Source organism: Macrobrachium nipponense, chromosome 10 (genome assembly GCF_015104395.2).
Source record: "Macrobrachium nipponense isolate FS-2020 chromosome 10, ASM1510439v2, whole genome shotgun sequence".
NCBI lineage: Eukaryota > Metazoa > Arthropoda > Malacostraca > Decapoda > Palaemonidae > Macrobrachium > Macrobrachium nipponense.
The window spans coordinates 10065452-10075582 of NC_087204.1; positions in this window are offsets into that span (position 1 = coordinate 10065452).

A 10131-nucleotide genomic window follows, 5' to 3' on the forward strand; every position below is an offset into this window, starting at 1 on the left:
TGTCAATGGAAAAGTATATTTGCTATATTAGAAATGACAGAGTCAACTAAGAAAGAAAACCACGGATATAATGGCTTAGGAATGCGTCATTTAAATTATAGACTGGTGCTTGTCCTTATTTGAAAATACTTATGACAGACAGACACAAAGGAACCTTGTACTTCTAACGTCCGCGTCAAGAATCCTCTGTATGACAGAGTTGTCATCAAAGAGCTGTTGACAAAATCCCACAGTCTAAAAGTCGTAAATAAAAGCCGAGAACCGAAAGTCGCCACAGTAAAAAGTGGTGAAGACTTTAAATCCCCACGATTGAAAAATCTATCGACAAAAGTCCCTGACAAAATGTTGCCGACAAAAACCGGTCGGTCGGGGGAACCTATACAAAAGTATCCGACATGAATTCGGCGTCAAAGAGACTTCGAGCAAAAGTAGTAGATATTTTCATAAACATTTCCATAGAGGCCATTTACGAAAGACGTCAAAATCATCGGTTATTGATGTTCAGATCTGAGCCATACTGCGACATCTCATCAATTATACCCTTATACCAAGATCGAGCTGTACAACTGCCAATTAATATGAATGTAAAAATGGACAACTTGTGAAGTTAAGATTGCTTGAATCAAAGTATCATTACATCTCGAAATAAATAAAGGGAAAACAATATTATAATGTAAAAATGGACAAGGCAATATCTGAATTTAAAATTGCTTGAATCTCAGCATCATTACATGTCAAAATTAATAAAAAAAAATCTTTGAATATAAAAATTGACAACTTCTGAAGTTAAGATTGCTTGAATCTCACTATCATTACATCTCAAAATAAATAATAAAAAAAATATTTGAATATAAAAATGAACAAAACAGTATCTGAATTTAAGATTGCTTGAATCTCAGTATCTTTACATCTCAAAATTAATAAAAAAAAATAGAACAAAAATAAAAAACCGAAAAATATTTGAATGTAAAAACGGACAAGGCAATATCTGAAGCTATGATTGCTTGAACCTCAGTATCATTACATCTCAAAATTAAAATAAAAAAAGTGAAAAATAATCCTAAGAGCAATGATTTTATAGCTTTCAAAATTTTGTTTTAATTGCCATACTTTTACACCAAACCTGTCACTCTCACTTAAACGATCGATTACAAAATTAGTACACACTTCTTTATACATCTTCCTAAAAGCTCTCGGCACAAGTACGTAACAAAGACGGAGAGAGAAGAGAGAGAGAGAGAGAGAGAGAGAGAGAGAGAGAGAGAGAATGCTGTCGCATGAGTTATAGACCTATTTCATATACATATATTCTAGCCCTATCATTTCCCCGTTTGTCATGAAGATAATTTTCCAGGTTTCCTCAGAGTAACTCATGAAAATGGGGACATAATCTTGGCTATCAAACACCAGAGAATCTCCGTCACTTCATTCGGAATGAATTGCGATGTCCTTTGAAGAGAACAAAAGTACATTTTTATTACGACGTGAACGTGATGTCTCAGCTAAGGTCAGTCGCAAAAAGGACTACATTGAATTTCGAGCTCTAGTAGTTATGACAAAGAAAATGAAAGTCTATAAACGACCAGACAGCAAACAAAATAAACCTTCATTTCGATTTCCATTTCATCCGGTGAGGGTTTTTTGTTCTTCGCTCCCCTCTGGCTGGAATATGAACAGGTGACTCTTTAACGGTTCAGCAAATTAATATATCCGAAAACAATGGTCGTCGGGGGGGGGGTTAGAACCGGAACGGCGGCCTGTGAATTGGAGCTGGTTTTTCGTGGAAGATCTGATGAAGCCCAGTGATTTGACAAAGGCATTTTGATTTAAAAAAAACAATATTAAACGGTTAAAACAAATGCGCAGAAGTTTCTTTTTAGCTGTAGCACATGGAACTCAGCCACGGTCCGGTGGTGGCCTATGTTGTTGGTACCTATTTTGCTGCCAGAAATACGATTATGGCTAATTTTGTTTTACCTTAAATGAAATAAAAACTACTTAAGCCAGTTGCTTACCAGATGTGGTAGAGTGAGGGTGCGTCTCATGGCTCCGGAAAGTGCTGCCAGATGCACGATCCATGGCTAGCCTTAACCTTAAACATAATGAAAAACTACTAGGGCTAGAGGGCTGCAATTTGGTAAGTTTGATGATTGGAGGGTGGATGATCGACATACCTATTTGCAACTCTCTAGCCTCAGTAGTTTTTAAGATCTGAGGGCGGACGGCTACACAACCCGGCACAATAGATTCCTTTTACGGCAAACTAAGATTTTGGTTTTCCCATGCAATATTTCGATTGTCAAATATCTAGTAGGTTAGGTTTGGGCCTTTTGAAATCCAGATGTTTATTATATTCTGCAGAACAGCCCACCCTAAATACAGCAGTTTAATGGAATGAATAACAAAACTGGTAGACCTGACCGCGAATAATTCCCCCGTAGATCGCGCTTAATTTCACCCGTGCATTAAACGTACACAGGGCCAATTTACGGGCATGCATGTTTGGTGTATCTGTGATCGTTTACACATAACCAATTGAAGCTCGATGGAAAAATATTCCAGACATAAGCATTTTAAGAAGACTTAGATCATTCTGAATCAGTCGTCTCATTATATGATGTTGAGCTCTCTCTAAAATAAAAATAAAAATAATAAAAATTAGTATATTTCTTGAGGGGCTCCTGCAGGGGAGCTTGAAGCACTAACTCCAGAGGAAAGTTTGAATGTTGAAAACTCTCCATAAAAAAAGTAAAAATAAAAATAAAAATAACTCGAAAACTTCAATCTCAAGGGTCTCTTTGATCCGTTATAAGGATTCACTGAAAGTTGCAAGCTGGATTCTAATCATAGAACATACTTCATATGTGATGAGAAAGACGAGAGAGAGAGAAGAGAGGAGAGATAGAGAGAGATTAGGAGAGAGAGACCTTAGAGAAGAGAGAGAGAGAGAGGAGGTCCTTAACATATACGTTTGCAGTTGCAATTATGAAGACATCAAAGAATAGATGCGAGTTCGCAATTCGCGTCTTCGTAACTGCAGTATTTGAGATGTGGCCCCAAGGATCCCTTGTATAATTAGTATTCACGACAGTAGGAGGAGCCATTAAATTTAAATACCAAATACATCAGGGAAACGGAGTTCTAGGATATCATTCTTACTCTGATTCGTGTTCTCATTTGACCTTCAAACTAACTTCTGCGTTTTTTCTTTATGTTTTTTATATATTTATGGGTTAATGCGACTTTTTTTCCCCGTTAACAATCTAGGCTACAAAGTAAATATATTGATTTCATAAACATATTCAGTTTCCTTCTTTGAAACATTTATAACTACGAGACAATTCTTGCTTGGTTATAGGAACCACCATGCTTCCTCTCTCTCTCTCTCTCTCTCTCTCTTCTCTCGTCTCTCTCTCTCATCTCTCTCTCGCTCCCCCTTTTTTTTGTTTTTTTTTTCTCTCTCTATCTCTCTCTCTCTCTCTCTCTTTCTCTCTCTCTTCCTCACACACAGCAACACATACACATACACGCACAAGCAAAAACACACAACAAACAGGCAATATAACTGACAATCGCAAAGGCTTCAGTTGAAAGTATAATCGTTTAAAATTAAATTGACAATGCATCTAATTACAAGAGCTTTATATTAGATCATCGATAGATAGTCAGTGAATGGGAAGTCTTAAAAAAAAATATGAAGAGACGCGGAGCTGGAAACTATCGATGATCAATGAATGGGATATATTTTTTTTAAACGTGAAAACGAACACGCAGCTGGAAAATATATGGATCTCTGTGATGCAGGAAGGTTAACCCATAAAAAGAAAATAAAGACTGCAAAGAAAGCAATTGACCAGATTTATCTACTTACCTTACACTAACAATTGATTCTCGTCCTGAGTGCTTCAGATTGCAAGGACAGATCGTAGGAATCGCCAGCAGCCACATGGCAAGACATCACCTGTAACAGAAAAGCAGATCCATGTTAAGAACAGGGCATAGCCATCAAATGTTATATTTTGATGATGCAAACTGAAAAGTATAAGAGAAAAAAGTTAATGGTGCAAGTTTAATTCCCCTGATCAGAATTTCAAGCATATTCCCAGGTAAAAACATAAAAGTGGCGACCTTGCCAGAATTCTTGCAGTCTGCAATGTTGCAGTTTGAATCCTTGCCCCCTTGCAACTTGCAGCTGCAACGACTGTTTTGTCATTAGCTACGTCGAGTTACACTAAGAGCAAATATTGGTGTCACATCTCATTTAAATCATTTAAGTGTTGATAGCATAGTTGGTCAAATGACTTTACTGATATTAGAAACCATGAATTATCTAACAATGGCATGGAAATAAATATAGAATTTAGTCCAAAGGCCAAGCACTGCGATCAAGGAGGTCAATCAGTGCTGGAAAGTAAATTGAGAGGAAGTAGGTTGGCAAGGTGTAAAAAGGAGGAAACCTCAAAGCAGTTGCACTATGAAATAATTGTTAAGGGAGGGTGGAATGCAAGATGGAAGAAAGGTAATATGAATGGAGGTATAGTAAAAGGAATGAAAGGGGTTGCAACAAAGAACCCTTAGTAATGCCTGCTACAGTGCAGGCCGCGAGGTGCACTGACACCAATTTAAAACGGCGCAGTTTGCCCCTCACCAGGGAATTACTAAGAGCAGAATGTGAAGTTATTTAGTTATTTATTTATTCTTCGATATTAACATGCGAATCACAGGTCTTGCTAAATCTTGTGAAATGCATAATTTCTCAACTCACTTCCCTTCGTCCGTGAGTTTCCCTTCATCCGTAAGAAGTGGACCATTCCATAAAATCAAGACAAAGGGTCTAAATGAACCCAGATTAGAAGTGATGCCTCATTGTAGTGAAACAAAGAAATGACCAATCAGGGGAGAAGAGAACCCCATAAGATCACTTTCCAATCCATCATTCATAAGAACAAGATTAGAATAATCCGCATGAGATTACACAAGAAATGAGATCGTTAGCATGTAAATATGAATTAATATGTGTAAGGGCAACACGAAGATAATGCTTTCTCATGATGTCATATATATAGATTCATATCTATATATATATATATATATATATATATATATATATATATATATATATATGTGTGTGTGTGTGTGTGTGTGTGTGTGTGTAATAAATACATTATTTGAAACAAATAATTATATATCTGTAAATAAAATCCATGACCTGAGGGGTCATTGGTGAATTAGGAGCGTCCTACGTGACTATCACAAATCTAGATCACGCTGTGCAATGCCTGCAGTAGCCTGGTTTACGTTTTGAAAACATCATCGATTCATGAATTTGTTAACTTTTCATAACACCTTCCATGGGAAGCGGTTGACCTGTTAACCTGCGCCGGAAACTTGTAACTTCCGAGCCGGCGGACTACTTATGTCTTTTTATGTGAATCGCTGAGATAGCTAGTGTTTTGCTATCGACAAGAAGCTTTGAGAATTCAGTTCATTTCAAGTTATCAAACGGAACGGTCTCCTGACCAAACTATCTCTCTTGTAATGGAGTTGAGAAATAAAGTTGTTTTACAGTTATCAATTTCTCCGTTTGAATCATCTCCCTTATTCTAAGAAGAATCACTTTACTAAGATACAACGTAGGAGAGAAGAAAAGAAGAACCAGTAATGCTTACGAACTACAGTCGTAAGAAAAGACAAACAGTCTTTCGCCAAAGCGGAAGAACCTACAATGGTGGCAGCGAGGCCCAACTTTAACAAGAACCATATCAGCCGACCGAAGAATTTCAATCATCGGGGCCCAGCTATAAGTCAATAATAAACTGAGGAAACGGGATCTTCAATCAACACAACTGTAAACATTCTATGAAGACGAAGATATGTCCTTCATCGAGAAGAATACAAGCATCAACATCGACGTTTGAGTGACTGTTATCACATATCTCCAAGAATCAAAACCGGACGCGGAGCAGCATCGAACATTAACAGAAAGTAGAAACAAATAAAGGAAACAACGCGCGATCACAAGTAAGGACGTGGAGAGTAGGCCAAGAGGAAGCGACGCGAGGAAGAGAGGGAGGCTGTGACCTCATCACGACATTGAGCGACTTCCGACGCGAAAGAAGGAGAGGGAGGCTGTGACGTCATTGGATGTCAACAATCTTTCCCCATATAAACCAGAGCTAAGTAGAACTTTTATCTATTCAGGTTTTTTCTCAGTGAAGTGTTGTTCATCAAGAGTCAATCGTCCAGTATTCTGGGGGTGAGTTATTTAGTCTTAATCTTCATTCATTACAGGAATCAATCTTCAACTACGAGTTCTCACCCGCAGACTTTTTTTTTCTCGTTGTTGCTAATCGCTTTTTCTTCCAGGAGTTCTCCGTATAATATCTTTATTAAATTACCTGTATTAATAGTATCTTTTTGGGGGATTTTCCTATTACTTGCAACACATTTATACAGTATATTGCATATGCGTTTACGTAGTGGTTGAGTGTATTCTTATAGATATTTTGATAGGACCGCAAGGAATAGGAGTGATAAGAAAAAAGTAAAAGTGAACATGGCCACTACTGCGGCTGGCAACCCGAATGTTGTGACGCTCGTCAGCACGAGGTCAGCAATTGTCCCTTTTCAAGGTCGGGTCAATGGGTTCCTGCCTCAAAACGTTGAGGCATGGATCTCATCTGTAGACGCTCATTTAAATGCAAAAAGCATCACAGACCCAGCTGTACAATTACAGGAAGCCAAAAGCTTCATAGACTTTGCTAAAGGAGACGCAAGTGCATATCTAAGAGGTGTTTCTTTCCAAGAGGCGGCTACATGGGACGAGTTCAAAATTAGGTTACGTGCCGTGTATGGCGGTGAAGAGGCTTTAGACATAGTACTGGCTTTAAGAAATATCCTTAACCAAGCCTCTATGACTCAGCTTAATGTTGTCGAGCGGGCGGCGCTAATTGCCGACCGGCTAAATGAATATCAAGTAAGTTTAAGTAACTCCAGGTGGGTTACAAGTTCCAGAATCGCCGTGAAAGATTTTATCCGTCTCATTTACCTCACGAGCATTACAGCCATGTTGCCTGAAGCTTTAGTGCGGTGATTTGACAAAAAGCTGCAGCCCAACAGTACGGAATTAGAAGTGTATAAACAAATAAAAAAACATATGTCTAAATGTACTGACCTTGATCCCTCTCTTACTCAAGTTTTCGCAAAAAATGAGAATAAACCACAACAAGTAAACGTGGTCCATAATAATAATCAAGCTGCAGAGAGGGTTTGTTATAACTGTAATCGACCAGGTCACATGATTTCAGACTGTCGGATGCGTTTTTGTTCAATACATAATAGTTCCACTCATTCATATAATCGTTGCTTCTCGCGGAATCAACAGCAGAATCCTAAAAACACGCAAACAGTTGCCAATGAAAACAAAAAGAAGGGTCCTCAGTACTATAAAAAGAAACAAGCAAACGGTAATGCTGCTCAACAGCAGAAACAAACAAATCGTGCTTCAGGTACCTCTGTTCCTGGGCCGTCTAGCCAGAACTTGCAAGGTCAAGCGAATTTTCAAGGAGTGCAAAACAAAGCAAATACCACGTAGTTAGCTCCAGGGGGGGAGAGGACGATGTTGGGTCATCCATATCAACATCTTTTGTATCAAATAATCAGTTTAATCATTTATCAGATCATTGTGAGGCAATCGATTTTCCTATGAAACACACGGCCGAATCCAAAAAATCTGTGCAGGTTCCCGTAGATTTGCAACAAATTCATGCAATTATAAGTCAAGATGAGTTACGACCAACCTTACATGCAGTAAATTTGGACCATAAGTCATTTACTTTGTTCTTTGAATGTGGTAGTCCACGTAATATCATGGATTTGAGGACTCATCATTTACTCTTTTCAAACTTCCCTATAGAGAAGTCCGGAGTAAGACTCTCGGGTATAGGAAATAATGAATTAAATGTGGTAGGAGTAACTCATGTTCAGTACAAGGTCGGTAAGCGCACGTTTGCCGATACCTTTATCGTTGTACAAAACCTTAATATGTATCCCGCAGTAATTATCAGATACCCGTCTATGGGCACTCAAAATATTACCTTAGCCCCTGCAAAACACGGTGTGTATATCAAAGGAAAATTCTTTAAGTCTTCTAATACCCTAAAATCAGTTTTAGATAATAAGGAGACAGAAAGTGTAGTAACATACATCGAAGAACCAATCACTTGTCTCATGAACCAAGAAATAATCCACGCGACCCAACAGAATTCTCGCTCACCCGTAACTATCAGCTTGCACGCAAACTCTCGAGCCGAACGTAACTCGAACATATTAGTGCGTGTAAAGAAAACCTTGCCGGGATCTGAAATGTTAATCCTCTCCGACACTCTGAAAACACACGGATTATCCGTCACACAAGCCATTTATACAGTCGGCTCACAACAACAATGTAACATCGAAGACTGTAATCATTTGAATACCACTTTAGTAATCCAGAAAAATCAACATATCTTGGATGTGGAAGTTTATAAACATCGCATTCTTACCGTAGCTGAGATCAATCACGCTCAATCAGTTGCGGATGAATCCCTTTTGCAATCTATAAAAAATAAAATCAATAAAGACATTCAAGAAGAAGAAATTCAGCAGAAATTTTTGAATCTTTTAATGGAATATCATGATTTTTTTCCACTACGGATGGAACCTTACGAAAAACGGATGTCATCGAGCATCAAATAAGGTTAAAAGACAAACAGAAAGTTATCTATGTACCTTCATACAGACTTCCTATGAAATTCCAGAATGAGATAACTGAGGAAGTAGGTAAAATGCTAAAAGAAGGAGTCATTAGGAAATCAAACAGCCCTTATAATTTTCCGTTAATAGTAGTACCGAAAAAAGATCGAACTTGGCGGATATGCGTCGATTTTCGTCGCTTAAATGAGGAAACAATCCCTGACCGATTCCCAGTGCCATGTACTGACGATATTCTATCTTTACTAGGTCAGAACAAATATTTCACCAGTTTGGACTTACTAAAAGGCTTCCATCAGATTCCGTTGGAAGAAGAGAGTATCCCATACACTGCCTTCAGCACAGCCAGGGGATATTATGAATTTTTGCGTATGCCTTTTGGTTTACGTTGTGCTCCCATAACTTTTACTAGAATGATAAACATTGTGTTTGGAGACTTGTTAGGAGATATCCTACATGCCTATATGGACGACCTAGTAATCTTTTCTAATACCTTAGAAGAACATTTACGTAAATTAGAGTTAGTGCTACAAAGACTAAGGCAGCATAACCTAAGGGTAAAGATAAGTAAGTGTGAATTTTTTAAAACAGAACTAGTCTATTTAGGTTTCACGGTGTCTAGTCAAGGTCTTAAAGTAGTCCATGATAAGGTATCAGCTATCCGTAACTTTCCGATACCTACTAACGTCAAGGGAATACAGCAATTTTTAGGATGTAGTGGCTATTATCGCCGCTTTATACGCAACTACTCAATCATAGCCGCTCCCCTAACCGATCTTATAAAGAAGGGCGTAGATTTCATATGGTCTGAAAAACATCAACAGGCGTTCGATACTTTTAAAGATGAACTGTGTAGTTCTCCTATCTTGAAATTTCCTGACTTCGGTAAGGAATTCTTTATTGCAACAGAAGCCTCAGACCTAGGAGTAGGTGGTGTATTGCTTCAACAATATGATAAACAGTTTTTCCCTATAGCTTTTTATTCACGTAAACTGAGACCTTCCGAAAGTAAATATGCAGTAATAGACAAGGAAGGGCTCGCTATTGTTAATTCACTAGTGCATTTTAAGTTCATAATATACGGTTATCCCGTCAAGGTTCTCACTGATCATAAGCCCCTAACCGACTTCTTTAAAGGCTTTAGTCACAGCCCTAAGCGAACTCGGTGGCATATGATCATCCAGGACATTGGCGCGAGGATCGGGTATTTACCTGGGAAAGCAAATATCATTGCTGACGCATTATCACGCAACCCCTCGTCATCTTGTACAGAGCCATTAGCTGAATTAATAGATATCTCAACCTCCACGCCCATTGTTAAAACTATATCTGAACAGGAAGATCTGGGCTGGAGTGCTGAACTATTACAGACGGAACAAA